Below are 17,277 nucleotides of genomic sequence, written 5' to 3'. Positions count from 1 at the left end.
TTCTTCCCAGCAGTCTGTTTAAAAGAGTTAAATTAAGACATGAAGCGATCATATCAGCCTTAATTCTTCTCTCTTATTAATTGAACATCTTCTTGGAAATGTACAGATAAAAGTCCCACCTTGGAGAATTTAAGGTAAAAAGGAAAGGAAGAGAAATTAGCAGGCTTTTTGAGTTCACACTCAAAACCATCATGCTCTGTTTGTGTAAAGTTGTCTACAGATGCATAATATTAGCCTGACCCTTTAATGTGTTCTGATGTGAAGGAGTTTACAATCATGAGGATCGTTCTCAGGGTCACACTTCTCTTTGTGCATGGTGCAGGCATGTACATAAAACCAAGTGAATGGCAAAAGGCTGTGGTGAAACAAGATAAATGAAAGTTCCATTTGTTATAAAGAAATTCAAGCTGCTTCCTGTGATGAAAATATAAATACATATAGGTTGTGGATATGCCTCCGCTAAAGATAGTAGACCCTATAGTGCAGTAGTTTACAGACACATTAGTATGATAAAAAGAAATGGTGAAATTGGTTCTTTGCCTGAAAGAAGACTTGTAACAAATAGTGAAACTGGCCAGATGTCCAGTGACCCTAAAAATTGGTAAGTTTCTGCTGTAAAACCTATTACTTCACAGGGAATAATGAGAGAAACACAGCCACACTTGATGGAAAAGATCCACCAAGAAGTAGCCAAGATCATTTCCTTCATTTGACCATAAACCCATCAAAACTTCACAGAATGTGGTTACTTTATTTATGCAGTAACTACAGTTAACCACACATGCCATAGCCTTCTTAAATAAAGAGACAGATGGACAGACAATCTGCCATAGGATATGTTCTTTAACAGGAATTTAAGTTTCGATGTAAATCTCCAGAATCCTAAGGAATTGTCTATATGGAACTCAACAGTTACCAACACAGACCAACTTAAAATAGATTCTTATTCCTCCTTGGCTTCTCTACTAAACATTTATTTTTTAAAATGTAGCTACTGAAAGTGATTACTTGAAAAAAAGAGTCCAGAAAGGCGATCATCAAATATATTGATTCTGAGTAGTTGATCATCAACTACAAAAAAAGAAGACAGTAGGGTTTTTTTTAATGAAAATATTAAGATGGGCCATAAAAACATTTGAAATCTTGATCGCTATGATGTCATGGAAGCTAGACCTATCTGACACCACCAAGCGCCAGTACTGTTTCTTTGTGTTTGTTCTGTGCACGGCCTGACACTTGCTGATGCAGTGGCAGACGCTTGCCCCACTTCCCTGCAGTTCTGTCCAAAAACAGCTGTTTTTCCATCCTGTCCTCCAATGAGCCAATTATTAGTGGAGCCTTTATGGCAAAAGGATGACTTGTTTTAAAATACAAAACAGAAAGTTTCAGCCAATAAGCAATCAAATTAGTACCAAAAGTGACATCTTAAAGACAGATTTTAGTGAAGATAACCCTTGCGGAAATTCCTAAGTAAAAGCTAAAGAGTTATGGTCTGTCAATATGTTTCTTTCATCATAGTGCACAATACTAGACATTAGCATTTTCAAAGGCATAGATGATGTTAGATGCTAAGGGGGATATCACTGCATATTATCCTTTTTTACAAAAAGGAAAAGAAAAGAAAAAAGCTCTGGTTTATCACAGAAGTAAAGCTGTTTAACCTGTAGAACAGCTTCTTCCTTAGCCCAGCAGCAGTGATTTTTGAAAGTTGTAATGCCATGGAGCTATTTCTGCAAACAAACACTAGAAATCCACTTTATAAGAAATGTGACTGCTCTGGTTGAGGGAGTCAGAAGGACCCTTGCTCTGAGTCCAACCCCTTTACTTCCTTGAGAAGGAAAGAGTAAATATGAACCTTGGGTACAAAACTGGCTTTGTTTACTTTTTTGTTTTATTTCTCAAAAATAAAAATGTGTAAGTTTAAAATTTCTAAGCAAAACCACACTTTGGAATTAAAAAAAAAATAAGCAAAAAAAACAAACCCTCTCTGAATATGTAATGAGATTTAAACATAAATTTCAATAGAGCTAGCTAAAAATTATTAGCTTAACCTCTCTTGTTCTCGCTCGCCCCAGACTGTCTACCTGTAGGTTCTCTTTGTTCACAATAGCCGACTGCCTCTTCTAGAGCCGCTGCCTCTCTGCCCTGAAGTGAAAGAGGCATAGTTTTCATCTGCTCGTGTGCTTTTGTAACCCTCAACAGAAATTTAAAAGTAAGATTGTATTGGCTTGCAAACTGTTTCCGTCTTTAGGTTTACAATTTTAGATAGACTGGCTTCACTCTATCGGGTGGGAGAGAAAACATCTAAATCTGTGGTTGCTACAGTGATTGAGGTTTTTACTACAGATGAACAGATATTGCCATCTACTGTCAAGAAAAAATAAAATGGTTGAGCCAAAAGTTTTCAGCCTTATTAGGGTTTTGACTGATAAATTCAAAATGGATAAAATGGCTTTATGAAAGTAGTCAGTTTCTCCTCGATTATACAGCTATTTAAAATCCATAAAAGTTTGAAAACAAAGAATAGAAAATATAACAAACGAAACTTTGTTCCCTAAAATCAGAAAAATTGTTATGAGTAATTGTTCTTATTTTTAATTAAAGGTTGAAAGCCAATCATTGTTTTATAGGTTGCCTTTTGGCCCACCATTTAGATACTATAATGAAGAAATACCATAAGTAAATTATCCCTTTTTAATGATCTAAACTTCATTTCAAAATTAAAATTTAAAATATAGCTTGTTTTCATTGCTTTCTCATAAAGCCACTAGAAGTGCTTAAGACAAAGTCAGGTTTAATTTTAGATTTAGTTAAAAATAAATTTTCTTTAGAAAAATAGGGTAGCTTACACTTAGCCTTCTTCCGGTCTCTAATAGGCCTAATTAAGCTCAAATTTAGTGATAGCCCAGGTAAGGCAGAAAGCTACCATCAAAGCAACATGTCGGAGTCAGCGAGTCCACCACACTAAAACTGTCCTGCAAGTGAGAGGGACAGCGTTCTGTGTCTCCAGACCATGAATGTGAGGAATGACCTGTACTTATTCTGCTGGCTGGTGTTGAGCTGAAAGAAATAATTTGGTGGCCGAAATTCCGTTGTTTTCATACATAATAAAGCATCTTCCGCTCTAAAAAGTATTTCTTTAACTCGGTTACCACATCATGTCCTGTCTCAGCTGTCTCACAGTCAAGAGAAGCTGGTGTGAAGTATGAGGTATGAATGGTACAGAATAAGTCCCCAACGTGATCATCTAGAAAGAAAAAGGGATGAGACCTTGGAAACTGCAGGGTGCTAGTCTAAGTGTGAAAGCTGATTACACACTACACTGTATATGGTGTGTACGTGTGTATATGTGTAGAGAAGTTCATGTTTTTGAAAACTGATAATTGGTTTTGTTTTATCATCAATTCTGTTTACAACCATTCTGGATTATTTAACTGGCTTCAGTAAAGCATTTTCTTCATAATGAACATTGGTTTAGCATTGACTATTTATAAGACACCCTTCTACATGTCACAGTTTGTTTGCTCATTTAACAAATCTGTACTGAACACAAAACAATGTCAAAGGTTCCTTCAGAGAGGAATGAAGGGGAACTACGTAAAAGAGAAAGACAGTAGATCTGTTTCTGCTTCAGTGACAGGCAGGAATCAGGAAGGTGTAGGTAATAGAAAACTGAAGAGCACATGAACCAGCAGAGGAAACACTTCCCGAGAATGACAGGTCATTGTGGGAGATGACATGCTCAGTGGGCATCAGTAGGTGAGTCTGGTGAGCAAGTGTCACACAGAGGAGTCCCAGGTATATATGCCTAGTATCATATATTCAGGGAAGATATAAAAATGAAAGGTTATAAGAGAAGAGCTTATAAACAGAGAGGTAGTATAGTGTCCACAAGCATCCTGTACTCTTATTATCCCACAGCTTAGCCCCTGTGTAGATGGTCCACATGACTCACGGCTAACATCCCAGCAGAAAAGGGCCATGCTCCACAATGCTCTAGCGCCAGGCAACATCATTGTGCCAGGGGTGGTCCCTGGTCAGAGAAGTGGCCTTGATAGAAAAGGAAAACCTCTGAAGCCCACAGGCTGATACCAGCTTGCTCTGGTCTGCTAACTCTGACCTGCTTGCTATGCCAGCAGTCTACCAAGATTAACCAAGAATGGGGAGGAGATGAATCTCTGGGACATTCAGATTGTTCATAGTAGGAGTGGAGAGCAGGAACTGAAGGCACTGTTTACCGCACTGAGTTGATTTGAAGCTGCGGGCATCTGGGAGCCACTAACTGTTCTTTGGCAAAGTAATAGCATCTGATTTGTATTTTATAGAAATCATCAGTATTGTAAAAGATAGGTGGGGTATAGAAGGCCAGCCAGGAAGCTGTTACAAAATGTCAGGCTATAGGGTCTGACACAGGGCAAAGGCAAAGAGGATGGAAGGACAGCCAGACCAGAGAAATGCACACTCAGGGGTGGAGAGATAGGGCTTCAAGACTGGTTAGATTTGGGGATAAAGGAAAGAATAGAATTTAATATTACCTGCTTTCTGGCTGAGTAACAAGCTAGATTGGGGAACAGAAGGTAGAGAGGAAAATGAGAGACAAAAGGCTATTTTAACCTTTTATTTTTTTAAATAACTATAGCTTCAGAGTTGCAAGTATAGTATATATAGGTCACATTTGCCCCTCACCCAGTTTCCCTAATAGGATCATCCAATGGAGCTATAACACAACATCAAAACCATAAAAATGACATTGCTACAATTTATGTGCATAGTTCTCTGTCATTTTATTGAATGTGATTTGTGTAGCTAGAAATGCAATCAAGACAAACTTCTAAACTTCTGGGGCAAAGACTTCCCTCGTGCTGCTGCTTGATAGATACATCTGCCCCCCACCTCCCCTTCACTATCCCTATTCCTGGCAACGACCAGAGGCAGATTAAGGTCAGTTGAGGCCCTGGGTACAGAAGAAAATATTGGCCCCTTACATTAGAAAAAAGTGTAAAGTTGGGGTTTTGCAGAGCCCTTCAAAAGTCAGGGCCCAGGACGCACACCCACCATTAAATCCTCCTCTGGTAATCACTAATCTGTTCCTCACCTCTGTGGTTTTATCACTTAGAGAATGGTATGTAAATGGAATCATACAGTATAGGACCTTGTGAGACGAGCTTGCTTCCCTAAGCATAATGTCCAAGATGCAGCCAAATCATTACATGTGTCAATAGTCTGCTCCTTTTCATTGCTGAGTAACATTCCATGGTGTGAGTGCGCCAGTTTCTTTTTCTTTTATTTTTTCTTTTTTGTATTTTTCTGAAGTGAGAAGCAGGGAGGCAGAGAGAAAGACTCCTGTATGCGCCCGACCGGAATCCACCCGGCATGCCCACCAGGGGGCGGTGCTCTGCCCATCTGGGGTGTTGTTCCGTTGTAACTGGAGCCGTTCTAGCGCCTGAGGTGGAAGCTATGGAGCCATCCTCAGAGCCGGGGCTAACTTTGCTCCAATGGAGCTTTGGCTGCAGGAGGGGAAGAAAGACATAGAGGGAAAGGAGAAAGGGAAGGGTGGAGAAGCAGATGGGTGCTTCTCCTGTGTGCCGACTGGGAACAGAACCTGGGACTTCCACATGCCAGCCGACGCTCTACCAGTGAGCCAACCAGCCAGCGCCTGCACCATAATTTTTTAACCATTCAGCCACTGAAGGACATTATGGGTGTTTACTGGTTTGGGTTATTAAAAATAAAGTTGCCGTGCACACTTATATGTACATTTTTGTAAAAATGTAAGCTTTATTTCTCTGGGATAAATGTCCAGACATGTGAGTGCTGGACCATATGGTGAGTATATGTTTAGTTTTGTGTGTTTCAAAATTAAATATAGCTTATCTTTCAAGTTAAGTATGATTTTTTTTCATGTATTGATTTTAGAGGGAGGAAGAGAGAAATATCAGTATGTTGTTGTTCCACTTACTTCTGCATTCATTGGTTGAGTCTTTTATGTGTCTGACAAGGGCCAAACCCACAACCTTGGCGTATCAGGACAACAAACTAAGCTAACCAGCTAGCTCTTTATTCCTGTTTTGAAAGTAAGAAATCAGAAGTATGGTGATTAGCAGTCCAGGCCTTGGAGACGAATAGACTTGGGCTTGGATCTGGCACGCACTACCATCATCAATTGTGAGACTTGGTAAATTAATTAACCCTGTTATATGTCATTTTTTCTCATGTGTAACTTTCTGTAACTTGTCAATGGCATCAGAATAGCACCAGAATGACAATTTCCTGCTTTTCTTGAATACAGGACAAGTAGGATTCCGAGGTATGAAATGTATAATTATGCCTGTTACCGAGTAAGGAAAAGAGAAGCTGGGCTGAATGAATCAAGAATGTAGATGATGAGGCAGTTTATACTTAGGTTAAGATGGGCAGGGATTATATAGTATTAGAGATTGAGACGAGACAGGAGAAAGAAAAAAATTGATGAAGGTTTATAACTGGGCAGCTGAAGGACAATGTGCCAGTCCCAAGGATGACACAGCAAAAGAAATGGGGTGTGCAATTTGATAAAAAGACTCAGTTTAGCAGGGTCCGGTTGCTGGCGGTTTTCCAAGCTGTAGGGGCTGTGAGGGACTCAGGGATGGAAGCTGTTAGAAAAACGTTACATACAAACATTTGTAACATCAAATCAGCAGATATTATGACTCATGTTCCATAAATAGGTTTAAGCTAAAAAACAAAGGTGTATCTTGTCTGGGTGGGGTTGGCATTATAGGTGGTTTAAGAGAAGCCAGATCTGGGGTGGAAGTCTAGATAAGCAGGAAAGATCAAAGAAAAGCAGGGATTTAGACAATGAACGGCCAAGTCCAAGGAGACCAGCAGAGGTATTAGAAGACAGAAACATACCGAAGTTCAGTCAACCACAGTCAGCTATCAGGAGTTCAGCAGAATAGATGAAGGAAGTGAGGTGAATAAATTTCTAATTCTATACCAAAACCTTTTGCTTTTTATTTGTTTTCTGCAGTGTGCTGCTTCTGTGAAGCCGTTGTGTTTTGGAGCATTAGACTAGTAGGAAGAGATAAAAAACCTGCCTATGTTTTAGCAGAGCTGAATTATTAGGATGCTTTTGGTTGCAAATAACAATTAAACCCAACTGAAGGAGCCTCACACAACAAAGAAAATTATAATCTCACAAAGTCCAAAAGCAGGAGGTCCCAGAGCAAGTCAAGATCGGAGCACAACAATGTCATCAAGGACTCCATTCATTCTATTCTACTGTCATCTCCACACTTACCACCTGTGGCCACAAAATGTAGATGGGTGAACAATGTATTAATCCCAGGCTAAATCCAAAAAATTTCTTTTAGCGATTTAGAATCAGAACATTCAAAAACTAATTCTGATTGGCCTGACTAGGCAGTGGCATAGTGGATAGGGCGTCGGACTGGGATGCGAAAGACCCAGGTTCGAGACCCCCAAGGTCGCCAGTTTGAACACAGGCTCATCTGGTTTGAGCAAAGCTCACCAGCTTGGACCCAAGGTCACTGGCTCTAGCAAGGGGTCACTTGGTCTGCAGTAGCCCCACGGTCAAGGCACATATGAGAAAGCAATCAATGAACAACTAAGGTGTCGCAGTGAAAAACTAATGATTGATGCTTCTCATCTCTCTCCGTTCCCATCTGTCTGTCCCTAACTATCCCTCTCTCTGACTCTCTCTCTCTCTCTGTAAAAAAACCCCCAAAAAAACAACAAACAAACAAAACAAAAGCTAATCCTGATTAATTAAAGACTTTGGTCAGTTGAATTCTAATTGACTGAAAGTCTTCCTTAGATCATTCTTTATATTTTATACCTTGCCCAAGATTTCTCTCTAACATCAGGATTAGGCCACTTTCATGGGTTCAGATGAATCTCCTTTATTCTTATTCTTAGGACATGCAGAGATGACTCAAACTATTTCTTTGAGGGAAGGAAGCTGGGTACTTCAATTTGCAGAGCAGTGTACTTTCACATGGTTTGTCTAATCTAATCTTGACAAATCCCTGCGGGTTAGAAAGAGTAGATATTAATAACCTCCTTTTGAGATGAGGAAACAGGCTCAGGTTTCAGTGAATTTCCCAAGGTCATTGAGAATCTACACGGCAACACTGAGATTTAAACCCGGCTATTTTATCTCTCGGTTTGGTGCTCTTTCTATTTTCAAGGATGATAAGTCTGATTTCTCTGGGCCACTCCAGATTTTACATGTGAAGCAGCCTCCCATCACTGCACTCTCGGGAGCATGCCCGTGCCTTTTTCTTCCCATTCCTTCTCCCCCCAGGTGCATTACCTTTGCCTTTCTTTCTGCAAAGCTCCAAGGACCCTCCTTTGGCCTCTGTAATGTGTTTCCTGAGCCCACCTCTGTGACTTTCTAAATAAACTTTCTCTTATAATTTGATAAAAAAAACAACCAAAACACAAAGCACTATAATCAGAACTGTGGTAAGGCCCCAAAGGGAGAATCAGGCCAGACACTCTAAATTTTAGTGCAATGAAAAGATGACTAACTTTTATTCCCTTCCATTTCACCCACCAGAGTGGAAAGGAGAAAAGTTGAATAAGTAACATGGGGCATGGATACGTTGGAAGTACAGATACAGATTGGATACAAGTTGGATAACAGACCTTGTTCATCCTCAGTTTTATCCTATGTAAAATCCAGATAATAGTAGCTATAACATACTATTTTTGTATTAATAAAATAAAATGATCATTTTTTTTTAATCAGCAAAGGGTTGTTTATTAGGAGAATGAAGGACTTCTGGCACATACATGACCTGGGTTCTAACTTCATATGGGGGTGAATAAAATTTCCAACCCCCTGAACACCTTGTTGATTTTCTAGCAACCAGCCCCCACCCTCACATGCTTTCCAAAGTCATCTTATTAACATAAACTCCTGTGAGGCTCAAAGGGGTTTGTTACGAATATCGAGACATCTTTATCACTCTTGTTACCTAGGAAATTCTAAGAGTTTAGGAGCTCTGTGCCAGAAATGGAGGAACACCAAATATATATCTCTTATTATAAATATTATAAATAACATCACACCTTCCCAATCCAACAAAACCACTCTAACCAACACGCAGTATGACCATGTAATGTATTATAAAACCAGGACTCTTGAGAATGAAAGAGAACACAATTGACAATTACAGTGGAATGATAGGCACAAACAGGGCTTGTCCTACATACAAACTGGGACTTACGGAAACTCTAAAATATTTCCATTAGGTGTTTTGAATCTTACTCAACATAAAAACACCAAATCATTGATTTTCCTACAAAATCTGTTTTTCCTCATATTATTTAATCCCATATGTATTCATCCTATATTTTCTCAAGCCAGAAACCTGGGAATCATGCCCAGTTTTCTCTTCCCCTCTCTCACATCCATTTTATAACTCTTTATCATATAATTAGCTGCAGAGTATAATTGAAATATATACACTTCTCTTCTCTTCCCTCTACTACTTAGATCCTTCTCCCCCATCCGTTGTATTCCAGCACAGCACCCTGTTCACTTCCTTCACACTCTACAACGTGGATGAAAAGGAGATGGTGCAACAAATCAGAACCTCCTAACTGGGCAGGTTGTGGTGGGGAGTCACGCCCCAAGCATGTAACTTTTTACTGAAAAGTTTATATTTGCCTGGAGCAAGCCCTGTCCATTGTTTCTGTGCATACACACCTTCAAACTGCCTACCCCACCTTCCAATCATCCTCACGACAGCACATAGTCTTGCAAGCTAATCCAATCCCCACCTTGCTTTCTCCAACCTCCATGTCATCTTCCGTATGTTTCCTTCTTAATCTCAAATACAAAAAGGAAACTGCAAAACTGTCACTCTGAGGAGCATCTGAGATGTTGCTCCCTGGCACATGTTGTCGGTTTGGCTCAAATAAACTCATAACATTTTCTACAGGTTTGGGCATTTCTTACTTTGATAGTAATTATATATTTTATACTTGCTAGTTGACTTGTCACTGTATAGCTTATCTAGTTTACTGCCAGGGACCCTGAGGTTTGGTCACCCAGTGCTTAGCCCTCCTAACACCTAGCATAATGCCAACACACTCTGCTACACTCAGTAAAAGTTTATTGGATGAATGAGCACATGAATAAGCAGATGAAAAAAATAAGCAAACAGCCTGCAGAACACCTTTGGGAAATACAGTGTAAACAGTATGAAATTGAGAATAATATACCTGTGAGAATAATATACAATAAATATACTTGTGACCCTATTAAAAAATCAGCATCTGAAACTCTGAGACAAAGAGACAAGTAGGTCAGAGTTAATGCTGGGAAAAGACAAGAATAAAAGACAGACATGGAGAAAAGTAGAGAACTGGTGAATTCAAAGCATTTCCTCTGTTCTTCTCATTTGCTTTCTGCATAACTTTCTTTTCATTCTAATCTTGCAATAACTGAGAAAATTACATTAATGAACTGGTAAAAACATTCTTTCTGGTTAAGGAATAAAGGGGACCAAAGTTTTGCCACCCTGAAGCTGCTTTTTGGGATATTGATTTTAAGCTGTTTGTTTATTAAGACTCAGAAAGAACTTTTGACCCTCCCCTTCCTGCTTAAGTGATTCTTATGGAAAGGCCTACTCCAGGAAGAGAATTTTAGGATGGTGCCTTAGCTTAATTTAAATTAACTATAGTAAATGGGGAAGTTTTAGGCAGGGGCCTGTTAGCTAGAAAACCCCTGCATCCCATTGTTTCTGGGCTGCCTGGCTAGAATGTGCCGGCTGTGTGCTCCAATCCCCTCAACGACCTGTAAACCCCCACTACCACTTCTGAAAGCTTAGATCCCGTTACCCTCCTTTCTCTCCTGTGTCCAAAATGTCACATATACCTAATATTGCCTCACTGTCTTTGGGAATTTTCATGCATATGTAAATTTCCATGTGCATGTTGTCAAAATATGATTTTCTCCTGTGAATCTGTCTCTGTTAATTTGATAATCAGCCCAGCAAGAAGAACTTAGAAGATAGAAGTAAAAGTATTAATTTTCTTGTAGCCCCCACAGGAACACCCTACTGTCTGACAGAGAAGGGGAGGCCTCTTACAGTGGAAGTCAACCATTCAGAAGCATTATCAGCACAGTGCTGTTTTGTGTGGAGGGGAGGTTTCTTTGCTTTTTTTTTTTTTTTTTTTTTTTTTTGCTATCGTTTGGTTGTTGCAATAAATACCAAAGAAAGACTTATTCCATAACAGGAATAACATATTGGATGGCCATCCAACATCCAAAAGTATTAATTCCTTTTAAATATTAACTTTGATACAAAAATTAAACAGAAATATTCTCACTTCAGTTATAACATCATTCATAAGAACCTCTCTGTAATAAACAACCAATCAAATAAGGTGAGGGCTAGTACTGGGGAAAAGACAGAACAGGAGAGAGGGGTGGAGGAGGGCTGGAGAGTCGGTCCTTGCCATGACTGTTTACCTCATTATTGAAAAGCTACATACCAACATACACACACAATAGAATTGTCTTTCACCTCTAAGAATAAACATTCCAAGCATTCTCTGTAGTTTCAGCTTCCTAACCTTTAGGCCTACATCCCTGAAAAGCATAGCGCTGCTGTCAAGATTGGCTTTCCCTTAAAATTAGTTTCTCTACCTCGCCTATTTGATGTTATAAATAATCACAAACTAGCCTGACCAGGCGGTGGTGAAGTGGATAGAGCGTCAACCTGGGACACTGAGAACCCAGGTTTGAAACCCCAAGGTCTCTGGTTTGAGCACAGGTTCACCAGCTTGAGTGAGGGTCACGACTTGAGTGTGGGATCATAGAAATGACCCTAATTGACCCACGGTTGCTGGCTTGAGCAAGGGGTCACTGGCTTGGCTAGAGACCCCCAGTCAAGGCACATCTGAAAGCAATCAATGAACAACTAAGGTGCTGCAACTATGGGTTGGTTTCTAATCTCTCCCCCTTTCTCTCTCTCTCACTAAATATATATATATTATATATATATAAAATATATATGTATAATGAATATATAATATATATAAAGATCACAAACTACATCCATGGTATTTTCAATTTCAAAACATCTGTAATAGGAGAAAATTTACTTATCTGAAAGTTGCAAGTCCTGTTTTTAGAAATAACAACGCCACCTATCATTGTGCCCAGAGCCTGGGAATACAAAGTGGGAGAAGAGTAGATGCCAGAATTTTCTGAGGCAGGCCTCCTGTGTTGTAGAGAACATTTCCTTCTAGGACAAAAGCCATCTTAACCCCTCTTCTAGGACAGGGTTACAATATGATTACTTAGCAAGATAGTAGTCATATTATCATCATGCCAATCCTCCTGCATCAGTTAAGGTACTTTTAAGTAGAAACAACAAAAACCTAACGCTAACTGGCTTAAACAATCAAAGTAATTTATCAGTTCATGTTATATCAGAACAGTGAGTTAAGACATCTTGCCACACAATCAATCAATTAGCCAAATTAAAAAATTAAGGAGTCTTTTAATTAACCAGCTGCGGACCACATGGAGACCTAAGTCATTCAAATCAATGGGCTGGCTTTTAAAGAGAAATTACATACTGACTGAGGAATGGGGAGGAGAGGAAGCATAGCAGTAAAACAAAGCAGTGAAACAGCTTTCTTACAATGTTTATCTATAAAGTTAATTCAGGGAGAAACATTCTGAGAACACCTGCAACTTTGCAAAGCTAGCCCAAGGTCACAGTCTGGGAAACTGGCCCCAAGGCCAAGAATAGGGAGTCTTTTCAGAAAAAATAAGTTCTGCTAAAAGTCTCTTTGTTTTAAATAAAGTAAGTTTTGCCAAAAATTATTAACGTTAAGAGCCTTTCTTTTCTACACTTTAATGTATGTATTTAAAAAGTCCAGAGTAAGGAAAGCTTTTAAATATGGTCCATTTAGGGTTCTCTTCTCTCTCTGCTTCCCTGGATTCTGCCTTTTTTTTATGTGTTGCCTCTGTCCTCAGACTGGCTTCCCTTTTAGTTGCTTATAGCAACAACATTGGTTTCTTGTTTCTTCATTCCATTCTAGGAGCGAGACCTTTATTTCACTCAACCATTAACCTGAAGTTTGAGACTTGTTTCAGTTGGACAACCCCAGAACAGATCATGATGGCAAGTGAGATGGGCTTAGAACCATCCTGGATATAAGCAAGGGTCAATCCATTCCACCTACATGCAGTGCATGGCTGCAATTGGATGAAAAAGGGTATGATGTGGCAGAGGCACTGTCCTGTCCATACCCAGCCTGTATTGATTTTCTTAGTCCTTGTGAATTGGAACCACAAACCTCGCTGAGAAATAGACTCACTCAATGTTTTGGGCCATTCTTTCTCTCTCCCTCCCCCTTTTCTTCTCCTTCTTCTTCTCCTCCTCCTTCTTCTCCTTTCTTCCTCCCCCTCTTCCTCCCCTTCTCTTTCTCTCTCATTCTCCTTGACATCTTTACCTCCTGCTTTGTTAAAACTGATTGGCAGTGAAAGCAAGATAGAAAACAGGATGGGGAAAGATAGGCAGGGAAGATACAATGTTTTTCATTTTAGTAGGACGACTCTGGGAAAGATTCAGAGATGAAATCTGCACAGATACCCAAGGTCTGCAGCTGTGGCCAGATCTAGTGCTTTAGATATGTAGATGTATGTGGTGATCAAGAAAAATTCTATTTGGAGAAATTTTAGAAGAGAAAGCAAAATAGGTTGATCACCCAGAGGTATTATACAAGTATGGACAATTAATTGAAACCCAGATTCAACTAACTACAGATAAAAATATTCAAAACAAAAATCCCAGGAGGTTCCCAAAAGCAAACCACTTAAATGTGCCACATGCCAAACACTGTGTTGAATCCACAGGAATGAAGTGATATATAGGTAACCCTGCTGTAGTTCATATGCAAATATAGGTTATCCATAAATACTACACCGTTTTATATAAGGCACTTGAGCATCTCAGAATTTTGATATCGGAGGGATACCAAATCCCCAAGGAAACAATCCTTCAATTCTTCAAGGATGACTGTGCTACCCCTTGTGTTAGTCATGAACTCTTTTTTATTTTTTTGGTATACTACTTACAATTTATTTTTTTACCTTTCTATATATATGTGTGAAATACAACATATTTCAATAAAAAGTTTGAAAAACTCTTAGTAATTAAGTAAAGAAATAATGATTTAGTAAATGTTGTACATAATACTTATTCATAATTCCCAGGAAAAATTTGAAAACAACCTAAGTACTCATCAGTAGGCAAGTGTTATATATATTACCATACAACCATTCAATGAAACATGAGGCAACGATATTAAATTATGGTTCTGAAGGATCTACAATATCACAAAATAATACTTATGATTTATTACTAAGTGAAAAACAGAATTTGAAGAGAATTTAAAAAATAATTATGTACATATCAAGTATAATTATGTAAAATATATGTACATGTAAAAATAGACTGGAAAGAAATATTCCAAATGACATTTGAGTTTTACTGAAATGTGATTGTTTTCAATTTCTCAACTTATATTGTGATATTGTTACATTAATTTTATAACTGAAAAAAATTAGAAAACACTATTACTGGACCTGGCTGGTTAACTCAGTTGGTTAAGAGTGTCATCTGGAAATAACAAGGTTGCTGGTTCGATCCCTGGTCAGAGCACACACAGAAAGCAACCAAACAACAAATTCTTCCCTTCCCCACCCCCTCTTCCTCTCTTTGTCTTTCTAAAAATCAATAAAAATTAAACCCTGGCAGGATAGCTCAGTTGGTTGGAGCATAGTCTCAGAATGCGGACTCTGCTTCCATCAGGGCATATACAGGAGCAGCTTGATGTTCTTGTCCCTCTCTGTCCCTGCCTCTCTCTCAAAAAAAAAAAAAACCCAAAAAACAAAACAAAACAAAGCAAAACAAAACAAAAGAACAAAACACTATTACTTAGCAGATGTCTATTTAGCAGTTTGCCTCTGTACTAGTAAAACAGCAATTACAATTAGGTGGTCTGTCCTCTGTCCCAAATGCACTCATTCATTTACTCAAGAAATAATTATTGAGCACCTATTCTATCCTAGGCACCAAAGATATATCAGTAAGGTAAATCATATGGTTATGGTTCCTACTCCTCCTCTCTTTACAGCTCAGTGAAGAAGATAAGCGATAAGAAAATAATTACAAATTAGGAAAATATGGTATAAAAATAACTAACACAATATCCTAATAGAAGGAGAACCTATTTCACTGTATTTTTTACTTTATTTATTGATTTTAGAGAGGAAGGGTGTAAAGCCAGTAGCCATGGCCACCATCACAGCTGCCTGGCTTTTGCAAGTTCACATTTAATTCAGGCAGATGGTAATGAAACTGCAGAGCCAAGAACTGGTGGGCCATTACCTTTATTCCTAGCTCGCACTCCACAAGCGAGTAAACACAAACACACTGGGCTCCAAAACCCACTCCTTCAGCGCTCACAAAGCTACTGACACATCCGAGTTTCCTAGAATCAAAGGTCCCCACCAGTCTTATCCCCTCTGGTTCCTCATCTCCCTTCTCCTCTCTGCACAAACTGGCTTCTCCTTCAGAACTCGGCCATCTTGACTGTCTCCTCTCCAACCACGTGGTCTCCTCCTCTCTACAACATGGTCTCTCTCCCAAAATGGCCTCCTAGCTCCTTCTTTTACAACTTTTCAGCGTGAAAGTCCTCCCCCAACGCACATTAGCATAACCAAGCCCCTCCCCAAGCATGAAAACAATCAGTTGTATTACGTGAGAGCATCATCACGTGAGCAGCTCAATTAAGAGTGAGCAAAACCAGAAAATACAGATTTTTACAACTCATTTGCCCAACAAAGACAGAAATACCAATATGTTCCTGTTTGTGCCCTGACTGGGGGTCAAACCCACAACCTTTGTGTATTAGGACGATGCTCTAACCAACGGGCTCAGCCAGGGCAAAGAAAAACCTGTTTTTAAAAAAGGGATCAGAGAAGCTGTTCAGCAAGTGGTATTAGAGTGAGAAGGTGCCAGAAACTTCAAGGACTGAAAGAGAGGAATTTAAGCGGGGACCCAAGGTGAAAAACAGTTTGGGAAGTCCTGGGAACTGAAAGGAGACCATGTTGCTGGAGCACAATGCAAGGAAGAGGGGTTAAAATGAGGTTGGACCAGTTCATACAAAATCTTGATTAAACTGTCTTGTATTTTATTCCAAGTGCACTGTGAAATCACTAAAGTGACATATAAAGAAAACATTGTTTATTTGTATTTTTTAAAGGAATATCCCAGATTTTTTCTTTTAAATTTATTGATTTTAGAAAGGGAAGGAGAAAGAGACATTAATTTGTTGTTCCAATTACTTATGCATTCATTGGTTGATTCTTGTTTGTGTTCTGACCAGGGATCTCACCTGCAGTCTTGGTGTATGAGGACAACACTCTAACTAACTGAGCCATACACACCCCCAGAGTAATTTGCATTATGATAGGATCACTCAGGCTGCATTATGTTGAATGATTTGGTGGTGAAGGGGACAAGATAAGCAGAAAGAAGTCAGAAAGTCTTTGCAAGACATAGTGAACTGGCTTAGGGTGGTGGCAATGGAGATGAAGTAGACTGAAAGATTTCGGGGGTTATTTTCAACCTAGACCATTGGCTATGGTGGGGGGAGGGGAGAGTGAGTCAAGGACAATGCCCAGATTACCAGTTTGAGCAATTGCATGTATGGCAGGAACATTTATAGAGATGGGGAAAGTGAGGAATAGATTTGGGGGATAAAATGAAAAATCCCGTTAAATTTTAAAAAACTGTAATATAAAATGTTTATATAATCCTTCTCTCCAAGAAGAGCTTTAAGGATAGGGAATATGTTTTTTTCACCTTTGAAGTCTCAACATCCTAAACAATGCACAAGTTACAGACCAGACATCTGGTGTTTGTTAAATAAATATCACGGCTTTGCAAATATTTCTTTCATTTCAATTTAATAAGATTTTAGTTATTGTGAAAAGCCTAGTTTTAGACAGTTTTCTTTACCAAAGCAGACAAGGAAAACTTGATTGACCATTAATTATTCTTTAACTTAAAAGGGGGAAAAAAGTAAAAGATTCTTTATTTTTGAATTCTTTGTTTGTTTAGTTTTCTGCAATTAAACTAAAATGGAAGTTAAAAGCTTTAATGTGTGTGTTTAAATTCTTGGACCTGCTACTGACCTTGTTCAAGTGATTTTACCTCCCAGTGTTTCAGTTTCTCCATC

At 39.0% G+C, this 17,277-nt stretch overlaps 1 long non-coding RNA gene across 1 annotated transcript in view; it reads right to left on the bottom strand.

Moving 5' to 3' along the window:
• LOC136379813 (uncharacterized) overlaps positions 1-17,277 on the bottom strand; it is an 88,599-nt gene extending 71,322 nt beyond the window's left edge. Inside the window, exon 1 of the long non-coding RNA XR_010746804.1 lies at positions 17,234-17,277. This is a non-coding gene — a long non-coding RNA (uncharacterized lncRNA). The remainder of the gene's footprint in view (positions 1-17,233) is intronic.

Source organism: Saccopteryx leptura, chromosome 8 (assembly GCF_036850995.1).
Source record: "Saccopteryx leptura isolate mSacLep1 chromosome 8, mSacLep1_pri_phased_curated, whole genome shotgun sequence".
NCBI lineage: Eukaryota > Metazoa > Chordata > Mammalia > Chiroptera > Emballonuridae > Saccopteryx > Saccopteryx leptura.
Note: the sequence above shows the minus strand (reverse complement) of the source record. Positions and strands in the feature narration are given on the sequence as shown.